A 19,646-nucleotide genomic window follows, 5' to 3' on the forward strand; every position below is an offset into this window, starting at 1 on the left:
AATTTTGTATAACATGTTTCACACACTACATTTTAATCACCATTAAAGGAAAAGTCAATGCTGACGCAAATGTTCCAAATTTGATAAAGTCAGAAGCATTGATAGGTCTAGAGGTAGCATGTGTCGCAAGTGTTCGTCGTCTTTTCTTAAAGTTTAATAGTTGTGGGAAAAATAGTCAATTAGCCAAATCTCGAATCTTTTTTTATTTTGAAAAATGTCATTAAAAACAAATTCGAAACCTAAATCACATTTAAAAATTCTAACTTTCATTTTTTTGATATTTTCAAGTCAAAACTTTGAACCCGTAACAAAATTTGATGATAAATCTACGTGCATTCTCGACTTTTAAAAATACTCATATGACTCATTTTTGACCTGCAACAAATTTTGAGTTAAATGTAATTAACTTGTACCACACAATCTATTTACCAACTTTTGACCCGTAACAATCAAATTTAAGTCCCACAAAAAACCTGAACAATCATTGATAAAAAAGACCGATAAACTGACTATGATAAACTTTATTATATATGAAAGTGAATGGTATATATTATTACATTTTAACATATATATAGTTTAGTAAATTTAACTAAAAAATAAATAGATAGATTTAAAGCATATATTTATAAATTATAAGAATATTTATTTTTATAAAAATGTATGTTATATATAATAAAATAGAGTTAAAGGAAAGTAAATAATTTAATAATGTTATATATATATAATATAAATAGAGTGTAAAAGGAAAGTGAATAATTATTGATTTATGACATAATTATTAGTTTGGAGGAAAAAAATTATGAGGCTTAACCACAAACTGACACGTGTCCACAGTTATTTTACTTTATTAGAATAGGTAGATGATAAAAAAAGAATTGTAATTTATTCTAAACCATTGGAAAAAAGAATACACGATGAATACATACTTTTATGTTTTAGCTTAAATAAGAGTAGAAACTATAAGGAAAACAAAAATAACCATCTAAGACGACGACTACTGTTGCTGCTGCTGCTACTACTACTAGATAATAACTAACATTGTTAGTCATGCCGACCTGTTTAATGAAGAGGAAACAGAAATACAAAAGTATAGCAAGAAATACCAATACTATCCTTAGCTAATTAATGTGTACTGTAAATATTCTAGGCTTATTGGATTTTAATAATTCCAACTAAAGGCTATTTGCCGATAAGAATCCGAACTAAGTTTAACCCCACTAGTGGTCCCAGTTTAAAAAAAATCTACTCGCAATGGTCCTTCATTAAGAAAAAACTTAATGGCGAAACTGAATTTCAAACTGATTTTTTAGGACTTTTGATTAGAAGAAGGATACAAGTCGATTGATATAAAACTAGCTCGAAACGATGCACTAAATTGTTTGATTGGTGCTTCAATTTGGGTGTTTAAACTTCCAATTAACAAAAAATCAAGTTGTTTGGAGCACCACTTTGATCTAAATTTTACATCAATCGACTCGTATCCTCCTTCCGATAAAAGTCCTAAAAAACAGTTTGAAATTCGAAAAAATTAACGATGTTAAGTTTTTTTTAAAACGGAGGACCATTGAGAGTAGATTTTTTAAAATTTGGGACCACTAGTGGGGATAAACTTAGTTGAGATTATTATCGACCAATAAACCAATATTCTGTTTAATTACAAATGTGCCATTGTTAATTTTATACCATTGATTAAGATCATTTTTCACACTAAAAGATAATATATATATATATAAAAAAGAAACATATTTAAGAACTAGTTATAATAAATAACAGGCCCAATTTCCAAGAATCTATTTAAGACAAGTGGAAAATAAACGATGCATCTAGTGCAGACTGTAACGTGAAACGGTGCATCTGGTGTCGGCTGTAATGTAAAAAGTTAAAACAAATTTCATCGGTTACTCAAGTCGATCACTTGTTCGATCGGCAACACTAAAACGATTGGAAACAGAGTTTGTTCAGCACAATCATCGGTAAGTGATATACTTTACTACTTTAATTTATTACAGTTTATAGAAGTTGTTCCTTAATCGGTTATTATTTAATTTTTAATCGATTAGCTTCTAATATAAGATTCCGTGTGAGATCTATTAAAATTAAGTGTCGTGATTATAAACAACATCATTCGATGTAGTTCGAGAGTATTAACAAATGAATCGATTGTCATGAAAATGTGAAGCGAGTACTGATTAGGAATTTTTTGATGGTTTTGATTAGGCCACGTATTTGAGATCTTTTACCTATATGACTAACTTTTTTTTATGTAAAATATTAAATTTAAGAGTAAATTATGATTTTCATTCTTATTGGCAAGACTGACACTCTCATGGTTAAAAATTAACATTGGGGGTTTTAGTTTTTGTTATTTCATTTAGAAGTGTGCATTTGTGTCGGTTTTAAAATTGTAAACACAAACGAATTTTTGTTAACCTTACAATGATAACATATCGGTTTCGGTTAATTTGTTTTACATATTGGTTCAATTTGTTTATGGGTCTATTAACTATGAACTTCATTTGGTTATTTTTTAAACCCAAAAATCGGTTTTGTGAGTTCGCAGTTTTTGTGTTTTATCGATTCATACGTTGTTATTCCATTTTATACTTAAGTTTCCATGTTTACTATTCCAAAAATCGGTGTCTGTTTAAAAGGGGATTGCAGCGTAGCTTGTTGTCCGCTTACCTACTTCTCTATAGTAATTGGATCTTTTTTATCGGAAATGAAAGTGTTTTAAATTTTGGATTAATATATCTTGTTGATTTCATTTTGCTCATGGTTTGCTACCGCTTATCCACTCTAATGTAGCGGTCCATCTTAATATGACACTAAACACACTTGAAAAGAATTCTTCTATTTTCAGGAAAAAAAATAAGAATCAAGAAAAAAAGTGTTTTTAAACCTGATTACAATGTGTGTTCCGTATTGATCACATATAGATCCCTTTTATGTTATGTACGTATTCATAGTTGTGTGCATGCCATCATAATCATCTAACCAATTTTTTTCGTGTATGTTTATAGCAATGGATGCTGAGAGAGTGCACAAGATAGGACAGGAATTGGGATCGGAAGTGGAATATTTTGTTCGGTTACCAAAACCTTATGTAACACTTTCGGGAATAGAGGCAAATGGAGGAGGTCGTCCACTTGCAAACGTACTTGAACTAACTGCTAGCAAACATTACTACGAAGTTGTAGCCGAGTTGCCTCAAGTTCAGTTTTTTGAAGGTATGTCACATTTTTGTCTAAATTAAATAAAAAGGTTCACAGACATCATAGATCTCTAACAGGATCTGTGATAACATTTTATTAATTTACTCTTGGTCCTAATCCTTTATTACTACATATCCAATTAGTATGGCCAATTTATGTCTTATAATTTTGTAGCAATGACTGCTGAGATTGCATGGGAGATACAAAGATTGGGATTGGGATTGGAATTTATTGTGACACTGTCTGGAGCTGCAGAAAATGCACCAGGCCGTCTTGCAAGTGTAGTTGAGCTAGAGGCTAATAACCGTCACTACAAGGTTCTAGTTGAGTTGCCACAAGTTCGGTTTTGTGAAAGTAAGTCTCACTTTTTGCATATAATTACTATTATGATTAAATTACAAAGGGTATTTTGATAATAACCTACTTTTTATTTAATAAAATGATTTAGGCATTTTATGATTTGAAAGGATAACATATGTGTAGGTCAACTGAATATTGTAGAAGTTATGTTAAGAAAACTTGCTATGTAGTTTTTTGCAGTCAAGAAGCAACTCAAATCTTGTAAAAGATTTTGAGGTTACACAAATATCAGTTTGGTTTCTTTTATCGTTTCGATAAAGACTTGTCAAGAAACAATAAAATCACATAAGGACTCATAATGCCTCATTTTTAAGTAGTTTACAAGGACATCATTTTCATTTTACAACTCTAGATGTTACAAAGCCTTTAATGATAGGGTCATTTTTTGTGCTTTTATAAATTTCCAGCAAGTTCTTTTACATAATCGACATGAATGGAAGTAAACAAATATGCTGGTAGTTTTTGAAGTTGTTTTGATATTTGGACAGCTAATAAGTAACGTGTCGAAGTTGTTATATCCAAAAATGCAACTATCTTAATGAATTTTTTTTATAATTGCATCAGACGAAGTCAAGTGAACAGTAAGTTACGACGGTGAGGTGACAATTGAAGGGCAGGTAACTTCTGCTACAATATTTGATGATAAATGGTTAATTGGTAGCCGAAGAAACCGGATTCAGTTATGCCCAACTGAACCATGGGCCATTTCCGTAAACTTGCCCGCCCAGTGGACCACTGGATCTGTGAAACTTCCTTCATTACAAACAACTATATGGAAATCGTAGTGAGGAAAGCTATTCCGGAGACTGAAACTTCAGCCGATGGTTTAATGTCTTTTCGGCTGATATTGATTCGGGTCTAGATGATGATATCACGCTTGTCTCAGACATGGTCGGTGGATGGCTTGAGTAGTTTCATGGTTTTGGTGAAGTGTGTAATGATGAATAGTATTATAAGTTATCTAGGCATTATAATGTTGTAAGTTATCAGTAATTAGAAGTTTAGAACCCTTTTCGGTTGTGTTTTTTAGTCGAACATTGTTTATGTCTTTGAATTATCGTGTTTTAAGTATGTTATTGTACTAAAGAGATTGCAATCATTAGATTGCTACATGAGCTTATGTGTGTATGTATATGTATATGTATATGTATGTTCCTCTAGCTTAAACATTTTTATGGGTGTATGTATATGTAAACGGTACCCCTATTTTGGGCTCGGTCTTGAATAGCAAGCAGATGAAAGCCTAAACCATAAACGGTACTTTGTTATTTGGGTAGAGAATGTGTGGCTTACTCTAAGGGTGACAATTTTCAACAAAACACGAAAATAATCATGTGTCTAACCCTTTTGATAACCAGGTTGTGCTTGATACATTTAACTAGAAAGGTCGACCTGTTTAACCCACTTATTACAATATATTGGCCAAATTAGCGTGTTTACTATTTGATTACTATCGCTAAACCATTAACCCTTTGACTCGTTTATATAAATTGGTTAAACATGTTGGGGTCGGGATACACAATTTTAAGTCTGTAGGTTAAGGTTGATATTTTATACACAATAAATACTTTGATTATGTTCAAGTTCAACAATCCAACCTTCCACCTGAGACGCATACCATTACCAACCTTCCCTCGGACTTGGTAAAGCAAATCTGGAATGCTAATGTACACCATGATGACTACCTTTTGTTGTTATATTTTTATTTTAATTATGTTAGGTATAATATTGATTTAACTAGCTTTAGAACCCGTGTAATGCACGGGATGCTAAAAAAATACAATTAAATATACACATTAAATGAGTAATTGTTTTTTTAAACCTATATTTATCAAATTAAATGGTTTTATAAGTTGAAATTATATTTTCTAATGGTCAATTCATACGAATAAGTTGTGTATTCTTACACAATTTCTTCATAATCATGAAAACGAAAAAGATGCATCTGGTGATTTTATAAGTTGTAATATTTTTTATGAAATAGTGACTTCTTACAAAAGATGATAAAATGTTTCATTATAAATGACATAAAAAAATAGCATCATATATAAAATTAGGGTTCTCGGTTTTACCCGATACCTAACCCGAGAAAACCCGTAACCGACCCAAACTAATCCAACCCGAAAAACCCAAACCCGGGAAAAGACTAACCCCAACCAAAGTAATTCATGTTGGTTCTTGGGTTTGATTTATGGGTTTCGGTCAACCCGAATAAACTTTTAAGTTTTAAGCCAAATTTACTTTTAGGTATAATAGGCTAAACTTTAGCCACTAAAGTTATCAAAATCTGGCCCTAATCGACTATTGTCATTCCACCTATTATAGATCGAATGCTTATTATTAATTTATAGTTTATGTTTATGACTAATGGTAACCGTAATTGAACAACCAAAACACAATTGACGGAAGACGATTATGGTTGGAGTTTGTTTTACTCTTCTTTTGAATTTTTTTTATCAAGTTATATTACTTTATTATTTGGTCATTTACGCTACGAGCAAAGAAGAATATGTGTTTTCAATTTTAACATCTGTAACATCCCGAAATTTCTAAAGTAATATTTAATATATTATTTTGTCGGGTGAAATAAACGAGTTAGTGGAACGATAATAATAATAGCAAAATATGAAGACTTAGTAGGATAATTAGATGGGATTAGATATGGACCAAAAGGAAATATGGGCCTTCGGTCCATGGGCTTAAGGGAGTATAAATACCCCCTTAAACCCCAATCCTTTCCATTCCATCCATTTATCCATCCTAATCTCTACACACCCCAAAACACACAACCCGAACCAAGATCCAAAGGCAAGGACCCGAGCTCGTTGGTGCTAGATCGTCGTGACGAACCAAAGCAACAAAACCAGCTCGTGTTCGTAGTTCGACTCATTTACGGTACGTTTATATCGAGAACATGTTCGTTTAGGTTTGGATTAGTATAGAAATGATAGATCGGTGTTTGTATGGTAAAAACGAATCCTACAAAGCTAAACTTACTGAAAATGGTTAAGATTTGATGGGTTAATCGATTGATAAAAGAACCCGTAACCTATATGCCTAAATCGCACCCCTTAAACATCGATGTTAGGCCGATTTGATGGTTGGGGTTTGTAGGCGCTGGTCAGACGATTCCGTGGATACCTAAATCGAGTTATTTGGTTAAGAAACGAAGATGATTAAGGACGAACAGTAGCTGCAGCCGACAACTTCGCCTGCAAGCTAAGTTCGCCTGATGAACTTCGCCTGCAAAGCTAAGTTCGCCTGATGACAACTTCGCCTAAAAGCTAAGTTCGCCTGATGACAACTTCGCCTAAAAGCTAAGTTCGCCTGATGACAACTTCGCCTAAAGCTAAGTTCGCCTAAGGTTTAACTTCGCCTAGAGTCAAGTTCGATTAGAAAATAAATTAAAACGATAAGTAAAAGTAATCTAATACTAGGCCACCAGATTAAATCAGGCGAGTATTGATACGTGTAACTTATACAGTCAGCCGAGCTCAGTTAAAGAAGGGATTTACAACTATCGGAGGAAGAAGCAGAGTTCAGGTGAGTTTCTAGCCCCATTCCTTGTTATGTTTTCGGGGCTGTGTGCATACTCGATGTGTTGTTAATACATTTATCCTAAGTGATAAGTGTATGCCATATGTGATATATGTGATGGATATGAATGATTGCTTGTCGGTACGCGAACGATCTTCGGATATTGCGCGTACTGTCAGGTTAAAAAATAAAGGTACGAATATTATATATCGAAGATGTATGAACATTACAAATGAACACTTGTCGGGGCGTGAACGATCTTCGGATATTGCACGTATCGACAAGGGGTATGGTTGTTAAATGAATGATGTAAGGAACGCCTAGAGTGTTCTTATGCTATAATGTAATTATTGTATATGTGAAGTATGTGTATACAGGTACACGAATGGTATGTGAGTTCTACGTTCGACATAGTAAGTTAGGATGGCAAATCCCTCTAGCTTTTGTCGGACATAGACTCGGCTGGTGATGGCGTAGTTAAGGACTGCGGGCCTTATACGTAATGTAGATGATAGATGTAAACGTAGATAGGGACGGTGGGCCTTATACGTGTTACAGATAATAGACGACAACGTAGTTAAGGACTGCGGACCTTATACGTATTATAGATAGGCATCAGCATAGGAAATGACTGTGGACCTTATACGTGCTGTATTTGTGTTGTGGTAGCATAGGGGAGGACTGCGGACCTCGTACGTGCTATGAATTAGGTTGCAACATAGGGAAGGACTGTGGACCTTGTACGTGTTGTGGATGTAGGATGGCATAGGGGAGGACTGCGGACCTCGTACGTGCTATGAATTAGGTTGCAACATAGGGAAGGACTGTGGACCTTGTACGTGTTGTGGATGTAGGATGGTATAGGGAAGGACTGCGGACCTTGCACGTACCATGAATGGTGAACATAGGTAAGGACTGCGGACCTTTTACGTGTTCACGACCTTGAGTACAGGTATAGACGGCGGACTATGAACGCACTCTCGGTAGACTGAGGTTAGTGATTGTAGATATGTATGTATGTATGGTAGTAAGTATGTATGTAGAACAGAAGGGTAACTAGTTAGGTATGGATATGTATCTTCGGATATGTATGTATGTATATGTATTGTATGGCGTCCGATTAACTAGAACTCACTCAGCGTAGCTGACTTTTAGTATGCACGCAGGTGAGTAGAATGAGACAGCTAGCTTGAGCGGGCACATGGTGGGCGAATAGGAGACTGGCATCTGAAGACTCAAGGTGTTTTAATGTAATTGACGTTTATTTTGAAAGACAAGAATGTTTAATTAAGGCAAGTTTTGGATTGCTGTAACGTTTCATGAAAGTTTTTATATTCCGCGAAAGTTTTAATGAACTCTGATTTGTAAGAACTGTGTTTATGAGTAAATCCGACGCTAAAGTAGGGCTACCGGGTTCGGGGCCTTACAACATCGTAGTTTATAAAATAATTTTTGTTTTCTAGGATACTCGAAACCCGATTAACCTATCTCGAAAAACCCGAACTCGAATTACCTATGAGAAATTTAGGTTGAGTTTTGGCCAAGATTTTAAAACTTTGAAGCCCGAAAAACCAGACTCAAAAAACCTTAAACCCGAAAAACAAACCCAAAAACACCCCTATTAATAATATTAGCTAAATAAAACATTTTTTGTATTATAGTTTCAAAAGAGATTGATGACAACCCCATGGATCCATAAAAGTTAAATGAATATGTGAAAATAAATTTGGTATTCAGTCATAATTTATTCTTTTCTTTATCATCTTAGACTTATAAATATCATTTATTAAATTTTTACGACATTCATCTATTACACTCAAAAGTGTATTTAAATTGACTTAATAAAAAAATGTAGATATTACTTCATTAAAGATATAAATATTTTGACTATATTGAAATAACTATTTGCATATGTTTAATCCCTATAATTTAGATAATTAGTTATTTGATTAAAAAATTGTTTGATATGTTTTTATTCCACTGCCATAAATGTGTTCTCATTAAAAATAGAAAATAGTTTGAGCGGGAAATTTAGGCTCGGAATGAATAATGAAGTGATACATGTCCCATTTATTTTCTTTTATTAGAATAGCTAGATACTATTAATGTATTTATGTTTCTCTACTAGATGAATACTTAAAGTAGTTATCGTTTAAACTATTAATTTAGATAATAAAAAATGAAATGTATTAAAGTTAACATAATTAATTTTTACATTCACCGAGGTTCATTTCAGGACACCTAAATAATTCAAGAACTTTAAAACTCTTAATAGCAACCCTTTTTAACTTTTTTATATATTAATATTATTTGAAAGTAGTGTAGTTATTTTTTATATGTAAATTTATTATTACAACTATGAAAATTTGTTTTTGTACATGTCTAAACTGAAGATTAATATATGTAATCACATATTTATATATAATAATTGATAAAACTACTCTCAAATAATATTATATATGTAGAAAATAAATAAGTAAAATAATCGGTTATTAAGATTTTTTAGGTTCTTTAATCAACCAGCATGTAGCATATATATTTTTCTCATGATGTATGGTTTCGCTACGGCAGAGCGCGGGTGAAACCGCTAGTTTATATACATGATTTCGTATAAACGGAATATGTATAATTAAATTTCGTATTATACCTATAATAAATTTTATTATGTAAATTGTATAATTTGTTGTGATATATTGCATTGCTAAGATAGTGGCTCATATAACACATGGGTAGAAAATAATAAATTTGTAAGGTAGATTTAACATTTAAACTTATAATTTATAACCTTGAAATTAATAATTTTTAAACTTATAATGATAAAAAACATAAATTTTATAAATTAAAAACCTGTTAAATTGTAAGTAATGAATTTTTTAAATTATAAGCATTACAAAATAAATATTCATGAAACAGTTATTTTATCATTTGTCAATAACACTAAAAATCTAATGTTGATTACTTTAAACCATAAAATAATATTGAAAATACCATTTAGATGTGCATGTTTATTAAAAACCATTCAAATTAATAAAAAAAAAAAAATTTTTTGGAAAACACCATAGAAACCAAGTTTCAAGTTTGTTTCAATTAAGTCACTCATATTTTGTTTTGTCTCAATTAGGTCACTCAACTTTCAGTTTGTCTCAATTAGGTCACTTAACTTTCAATTTTTGTTTTAAAACGAGCGGGACAACTGCTATATTCTAAGTGATACTTTTACCGATAAAAAATAAAAAAAATGTTGGTTTTAATGAAGTTTTAGTTATCTATGAACATATAATATGAAGGTAAATAGATAGAACATTAATTGAAAGTTGAGTGACCTAATTTAGCTAAAATTGAAAGTTGAGTGATATAATTGAGACACATTGAAAGTTGAGTGACCTAATTAAGACAAAACTGAAAGTTTAGTGACCTAATTCAGACAAAATACAATATGAGTGACTTAATTGAACAAAATTGAAACCTGGTTACTATTCTACAAAGTTGTCCCCCTTTTTTTGTAATAAAATTACATCTCCAAATATCTATATTACTTAAAACATCATACAATGTTTGCAAAACTTAAAAACTAAATGAACCTTTGAAATCGAAAAACCCACTGCTCGAAAACGTTAGCTTGAATTCAATTCCTCTTTATATTAACAAAACTTAAAAATTAACTGGTGACAAACTTTATTTGAAATACAAACAAAAACTTAATACTTGATTTAAAAAACAAATTAACAAGATCATGAATAATATGTACAGAAAATAAAATAAAAAATCATCTAAAAATGTGGAATATTATATCTTTGTTTTAATAATTACCATACAGTATCAGAAATATATCTTGCTATAATGTAAAAGATTGACTTCGAAAATTGTTATATATTTGAAATGTTTTTTTTTGTTGTGTTGTTTTTTTAAATTAAAAAGTTAGTTAATTATCATAATTAAGAATATCAGCTACACATTTTAACTTTGAATTCTAGTAAAAAAAAGTTTAAAATTGTAAACAAAAGATACTATTTTAGGAAAATGAATAATAAAAGTCAATTAAGTGATTTATATAATTTAATTAATAATGAACTAGGTTAGATCCCGTGTTACACACAGACGGAAAATATATAAAACTTCATATATATGTGTGTGTGTGTGGGTGCGCGCGCGCGCGTGTGTGTTATGTGCATTTTAACCAATTGTAAACATCAGATAATCTAACATTCTTATTATTATTATAAGGTATCACGTTGTTACTTTAATTAAAAGAACCCAACATACAAAGACAAATAGAGAAAGATAATAATTTAAAACATAATTCTAAATTATACCACATATTTCTAACTTATACCATAAAACAAAAAAGACATATTAATTAAAACTCCATCATCTACTGAAATCATATGTTGTAAACTATGAAGCGTAAACATGCATATGTTGTAACAAAAGTTGTGTGTTATAAAAACTATTTTTATTGAAAGTATAAAACATTTAAGTACACAACATAAAAAATGCTAAAAATATGAATATAACAATGAGATATAATTATAATTTTTATTAAACCACGTGTTTAATAAAGCAACAATATAATCCAAACTTCGTGACTTAAACCACGTTTCAATCCAAACATCCAGTTCAAACGTTCACAAAAAAATTCCCAAAATCCAAAAAAAAATAAATAACTAAGTCTCAAAATTTAAAAAAAAGAATAACAATAAAAATAATTAATTGTCTTACTACTCAATGAATGATGATTATAACAATTTATTTTGAAACTTTCTTTCAACTTAGGAGTTAATGTTTAAAATTAATGTTCAAATTAACATATGAAAATTATATAAATGGAAAATTGATGAGTTGGAAGCCTGTGTTAACATGCTAATTGAATCACATGTGAAAACCTTGTATTGCTTTAATAGTATAGTAAGATTAGGTGAAAATATTATAAATAGTAATAGATTATGTGGTACCCTATATGGACAAGCTAGTATGGTGCCATGTGATCAATATGTTATAATATCCCACTCTTATCTTATTCTCGATCATCATAATTCATTTCAAATGTCTGTTTCAAGAAATCCATTTCAATCTCCGAAATTCATATCTTTGCCATAAAAGACGTTTTAGAAAGTACACGGTTTTAATTATCCAAGTCAAACATTTAAGATATTATATCATATTATATAATACAATTATTAGTAACTTATTACGTTATGTTATGATATGTTATGATATATGTTGTAGTATATTATATCATATTAATTTAATTATATGATATCATATTACAACACTCTATTATTTTATATTAAAAAATAACATGTTTGTTTATGCTCACAATAGCCGGTCTTGAGCTCATCTCGATTTGAGCTGTATCAAACCAATCTCGAGTTACTAACGGCTTGACTTATTTACACTTCAGCTTCTATATAAATTTATATAAAGTATATTCTATTTTGTGAAAAAAAAAATACCTCAAATTAAAATAAACCTATACTATCTATATAACATGTTATTGTTAGATATATTTTATAAAGTTATTATTTTCTTAAATCAATTTAAAAATAGGTGCAACACATTAATTATTTGCTAAATATAAGAAACCTGGTTCCAAACTTTTAATGCAAAGTTGAAAAACTGAACCTAAAAATGAGGGTATCTTTTTCACAAAAGCATATGTTGACGGTGCATGGTGGAACTCGTGCAATGCTCATCACCTGCTATAAATAACTTCAAACAAGTCTCATTGTTTACACAAATTCACTGCTTGCTTCATCTGCAACGCTAAATCAATCGGTTAACAGAGTCTGCGCGCCACAATCATCAGTAATTTAGCTGCTTTACATAATCGATTATTAAATTCGGTCGTTAATATCAACTTAATTTTATGTGAGATCTATCAAAATTAAGTGTTATGCAATAATTTTTCTGGAAATCAGATCGCGAATTTCGTGCAAATTTGTTCCAGTTGGAAAAAAAAAACAGGCCATCCCTAAGAACTCGAGGGTTTGTGCGAGTTATAAAAATGAGCCTAAAAAATAAACTTATATATATAAAGGAATCAGTAATACTTTGTAATTTATCCGCTTATAGATGTAAAAAAACATCACCCGATGTAATTTAGGGAAATTCGATGACTTATCGCTACAATTTGGAATAATCTGTAATGAATTGCTGTTTACTAACCGAATTTTGTGGTTATGTGTACTTCTGTGTAGGACTATTTTCTCTATGCAAAATATTAAATTTAGTTATGAAGTAATTAAAATAGCCTATGTTAGGTAGGTATAAGTGATATTACTAATTTGTGAACAAGAGATTCAATGTGTGCTCTACATAGATCACATATAAATCCGTTCCATATACGTATACTGATATACATCTGTTTCGTACACATATGATATATGCCGCAAGCAGTAGATCTTGAATCTTGATCTTGTTATGATAGCTTCTTCCATGAAAGTTATATAACAGATGACTTATTTTATGTTTATGTTGTATTGATCTCATATTACCTTATTCTAAAAGAACTTCAGATAAGAATGTGTGTCAAGATAATCACACTGTTAAATTTATAAACTTTCATGGTTCTATTTTATAAATATCGCTTGATACTATGCATTTGCGTGACGTATGCCCTTTAGTAATCGGCTATAATAATATGTAAACATACGCGTGTGAGGATCTTGTATTACCTTATTTTAGAAATATCTAATTCACTTGTAGCAGGATCGTGTGTCAAGATTGTTGTACCGTGAACTTTATAAACTTTCATGCTTTAATTTAAAAAAAAAATCTAGAAACTATGCATCTGCGTGACATATGCCCTTTAGTGTTCGGGTATGTAATAACTAAATGGTATGAAGTATCATGTGGATGTGACAGCAGGATCTGTGTATCCTATTAGTATCTGCCAACATAACCATATAACCAATTTATTTCTTCTAATTTTATAGCAATGGCTGACGAGATTGAGATCGTGCGCACATTGGGATTGGAACCTGAATTTACGGATGCTTTTGTTGCATTACCAAAACCTGATGTGACACTGTATGGAGCTGCAGCATATGCACCAGGTCGTCTTGCAAACGTAGCTGAGCTAGAGGCTAGTAACCATCACTACTGGGTTCTAGTAGAGTTGCCACAAGTTCAGTTTTCTGAAGGTCTGTCTCATTTTTATCTTGTATAGATATATATGATAAAGAAAAGGTTTTTAAGCATCAGGATCACTAATATGATTAACCCGAAACACTGTTTATCCAAGTATTTTGATAATAACATTTATTTGTCATAATAAAAGATTAGTCGTTTCATGGATTAGAAAGGAATAATGTTCGTGTAGGTCGCCCGAGTATTCAAAAAATCATATTAAGAAAATTGGCTTTGGAGATTTTGTGCAGTCAAGAAGCCACCCAAATACTAAAACAAATTTAGAGGTTACACCAGTTACAAGTATCAGTTTGGTTTCGTTTATCCAATTTCGATAAAAGACTTGTCAAGGAAACAATAAAATGACATAATGCCTCATAATCTATTCAAAACAATCATTTAGATGGTTCGTCGAAAGTATTTGAGTAGATTACAAGGGCATCTATGTCATTTACAACTCTAGACGCTACAAAACCGTTGATGATAGGGTCATCAATTTTTACTATAATCGACATGAACGGAAGTGAATTGTTACACAGGTGATCTTTAAAGTTGTTTTGATATTTTGTTGATTTAAGCACAATTTTTGGAATACCTTATGCTTATACAATTTGCATGCATTCTCTCATTAAAACATAAAAGCACTTGTGTTAGATTAACCAGTTTGACCCGTTAGAAATAAAACATAACCCAAATCGACTAACTAATAAGTAACGCGTCAAAGTTGTTATTTCCAAAAATGCACAGCCATCTTAATGAATTTTTTTATGATTGCATCAGACGAAGTCGAGTGGCAAATAAGTTACGACGGCGAGATAACAATTGAAGGGCAGGTGACTCCTGCGACAATATTTGACAATAAACGGTTAATTGGTAGCCGAAGAAACCGGATTCAGTTATGCCCAACTGAACCATGGGCCATTTCCTTCAACTTTCCGGGCCCAGTGGACTATTGGACAACTCAAGTCTTCTTCACTATAAACAACCACATGGAAATCTTAGTGAGGAAAACTGGCCCAGAGGCTGTAACCTCAGCCGATGGTTTACCGCCTTCGGCTGATATTGGTCCGGGCCTGGGTCCAGGACCAGATGATGATATCGTTCCTGTCGCAAACATCGGTGGTAGTAATGAATAATATCATAACTTTATAAGTTACGTAGGTATTATTAGAACCTTTTTCGGATTTTGTTTGTTTGAGTCGAGCATCGTTGTAGTCTTAAATTATCGCGTTTTAATTATATTATTGATAGAGGTTGTGATCATTGAACTGCTACAAGAGCTTGTCACAACTTAAAGTTAGAACTAAATATATGGGTGTCTTTATGTTTATATGTGTCAGTAGCCCCTAAACACCGTAACATAATAAGAAAATAATTAGGTTTTAAGTTGTCATATCTAATAATTAATAAATGTGTCGTGTTTGTCGTGTTAATGCATACCAATTAAAATTAAAGAAACTGAATTAATTCCGATAAAGTAATTATTCATGTGCTCCTTTTTTTTTCCGAACTGTGAACTTTTTAAAAATAAGTTAACCAAAAACTACTGACAAAACACACCCTTCTCCACAAGCCGGAGAGGAGACGTGCCACAAACACTTATATCAAAATGAATTTACACCACTTAGGCCAATACTCTTGCATTTGGACCTATTTTTGAACCATAAAATACCAAGAGATCTTATATCTCCAATTATGTCTACCTTGATCTCTTTACCTTAAAAAAGTCTTTCGTATACCTAGCTTTCCAAATTCTCTAACAATCTATAGTCACGATCCCATGAAAAGCAATCTTCTCGCAATCCACCAAATTCGAGCAGCTAGAATAAAGCTCCAACAAATCTTTAACCGAGAAGGCGAAAATCGTAGGGACTTTACTCCACGAGCTCACAAAACCCCACACATTCGAAGCCACCGAACACCCCGACAAAATATGCTCGACCATCTCAACTTCCGAGTTGCAAAAGCCCCCAAAGCCGAAAAGGAACCTGAGTGTTCCTTCTTCCCATAGCCACTTGGATAGGAAGTTTATCCATCTCCGCCCTCCAAACGTGAATATTACACCGTTTCGAGACCCCAATCGCATCACTTCACAATCGAAACATGTGCTCCGTTTTACATCGGTGTAAATTAAAGTTGAATAAATAATTAAAGAAAAATATACTAAAGCTATACGGCTACACCAAAGGGACTTTTGCTTAATGGTATAAAAAGTTAGATAAAGTTTTGTCTTTATAAACGGTGAGGTTCAAATTCCGTATGTAAAAAAGAAAAGGTTATAGTTCGATCAAAAAGAAAAAACAAAAGGTTACACTAAAATATGGTCTATTAAATTTTTTTGTTATTTATTTTATTAATTTAAATGAACTATACTTTTTTTAATAAAGTATACCTTTATTTTTAGATCAATATCATGGAACCAACATGACTTTTTCTTAGGTCGCGTTCGGCTCGGCTAACAAGTTTCACATCCATATGGTAAACTTTCCACCCCATTTTGGCTGCCATGGCTAACAACAACCTTATAGTCTCTATCCTTGCCACATAAGCAAAAGCTTTCTCAAAGTCAATCCCAATTGTTGTACATAACCCTTAGTAACTAACCTTGCTTTATGCTTTGTAATATTTCCCCAAACATCTAGCTTGTAACCCCACTTTAACCATATTAGGTTACATTTCAAAGGAGGATTAGTGAGTATCCAGGTCTTTATTCTTCTCAATGGCCTAAATTTCTTCATCCATTGCCTGTCTTCGGACCTTCTCTTTCACTGCTTCAAGACATGGGTTCCCCTTTTTGAATAAGAAGTTCAACAAGATTAGCATCATCTTGTCCACTAGTACCATATCTAGCATTACCATCTAGCACATAATCACTTAGCCTAGAAGATAAAACAAAAGTTCTACTATACCTTCTCAATTCAACTTGACCAGAACCACCTACAGTTTAACTTGTTGATGCTTGATCATCTTGAACTGGTTCAACTTCTGGCATCGGTCCATCTTCATTTTCATTATGTACATGAGGTTCCCCTTGCATGGACTGAAAACTATCATATGTGATAAAGAACTAACCCAACTAGGAGTCCCATCATTCATCGCATTCAAATAGTTTGACCAATCCTAGTTCCTAGCCTCTCCAAACTTTGCATCCCTACTAACAACTTTCTTATTGATAGCATCATACATCCTATGTGCCTTGGTACCTTCTTCCACTCCAAGATACACCATTGACACACTACTATCATCAAGCATTTTCAAACCAGACTTCGTTATTTTTGCGTGACTAACACACCAAAAACTCTTAGATGTTTCATGTCGCACCTCAACCTAAGGCGGAAATGTCAGGGTGCGAACCGTTGGTTCACAACTCACAAGGTACTATCATACAATATAAAAAATGATAATATTTAATTAATTTATTTATTTCAAAATTCAAATAAAGTGCACAAGTTTCCAAACACAACAAATATAACTCAAAACAAATAAATAATCCATAACAAAATAATAATGCAAATATTTCTTGATTTTATTGTCTAAGGGCTTTCTATGTGTTCTTCACCTTAGATTCAAATCAACTGGTAACCTGCATATGCGTAGAAAACAAACAGAGATTTGTCAACAACACATATTGAGTAAGATGATCACCAGTTTTGACACTAATATATATATATATAATAAATGATAAATGCGCAAACAAAATAATGTGAATAATAATCAATCAAACCGTAAGCAAATAATGTGTCAGTTGAGTGTTGCCTTGCGAACTGGGCATTGACTACTATGACTAGCATACAAATGTGATTGTCGGTTGACCATCACCATGCGAACGGGCTTTGGCTACTAAGACGACGTATGATCATACTTTAATGTGATTATGATGGACCACTCTGAATGCGATAAAATAAACATTTAAACAAGTAGCAATTAGCATTTAATTGAAATGCACACCATAATTATGTTTGCGGGTTTGTGTATATATATGATATAAAATATGAATTAGATACGCATATGTCCCCAAAACGTTTAAAAATAATAAAATAAAAGGGAATAATATCTCACCTTATTTCTTAGGCCAGTGTGCGAGAAATACGAATAAAAACACGATTAAACGAACGAACCGTCCTTTAATGTGCTGACTGAGATAAACTGAATAGACCTGAAACTTAGAGATAATAAACTATGATTAAAACCGAGAACATAGCCGCTGGAATCGATCCAAACGGATATCTAGAACTCCGGTTATGAGATATTTAACGTTTAAGCGAGCTAGTACTGACCAGAATCTGAACAGCGGGTCGGAAGTCGGGTTTTGATCAGTAGCCTTAAAATCTCGAAAAAAAATAAAAGTCTTCTAGACCGAAAGTCTGTTCCAACCAGAAATGATAGAAATCGATTGGTCAAAGTTGTGGACCAATATGCCTTTAAACGGTCGGAGTCAAATTGACACGTCAATTCCCCTCAGTCTCAGAAATTGATTGAGGTTTATTGACCAATGAGTAATAATGAACAATTTACAGTAAACAACTTACTCGAAATGTACATGAATCGATAGAAACACAAAGTCAAAGGTTGATATTATGGCAAAGTCAAACACCAAGGCTTGTATCTTCGAGTAATATGGCAAAAACGGAGAAGAACTTGAGGGTGTAAGAAGGGTGACAGCTGAGAGAGGTATTATTAGGGTTTTGGAAAGAACTTGGCAGGTGATTTATGCCTTGTTTATATAGAATATGTAAGCATAAGTTAATTTTAGTTAAAAAGCTACCAAATATCGTTTTAATGACTAAATCAACTGAAAACTCATCAAAATTCGTTCTTGTTGAATGGGTTAATGAATGTGAGCATGTACCAAGTCTAGGTTAGTTTTCTTGGGACTTAAAACAAGTGATTTGGTCCAAAAATAACCTATTTTGCACTAAAAATGAACTAGAAAACAAAATAACGAAAGAGATCTGTGCAGGTGTGTGGCCGTGCCACACGACGAAATAATTAATGGATAATAAACAAGTAGAGTTCGAGATCAAACCATAGTAAAAGAGTCTGAAATAAGTCAAAGTCAAGCTTCCCATTCACAAACCACCCTGACCCAAACTTTATTATAAAATTAATTTCTCTCCCTTTCACATACCAAACCCAAACTTTTCACACTCATTAACAACTCAAATTTCACTATTTTTTATTAAATAAGTATAATTTATAATTATTTTTTTATTAATAATTGTTGTTTTTATTAAAAGTGTATATCAGTAATGATTAATATTTATTTTATTATAAAAATATATTTTTTTTCAATCTTGTGTTTTTTAATAAAATTTATACCTGTGTGTTTACAAAAAAAATAAACAAGTCTATGTTTTTAGATTTTTTTAAAAACTTATTTATTAAAAGTTATTAATAAAAAACATATTT

The sequence above is a fragment of the Bidens hawaiensis genome, unplaced genomic scaffold (assembly GCF_021521415.1).
Source record: "Bidens hawaiensis isolate Kalapana, Puna unplaced genomic scaffold, B.hawaiensis_p1.1 tig00019721_1, whole genome shotgun sequence".
Lineage (NCBI taxonomy): Eukaryota > Viridiplantae > Streptophyta > Magnoliopsida > Asterales > Asteraceae > Bidens > Bidens hawaiensis.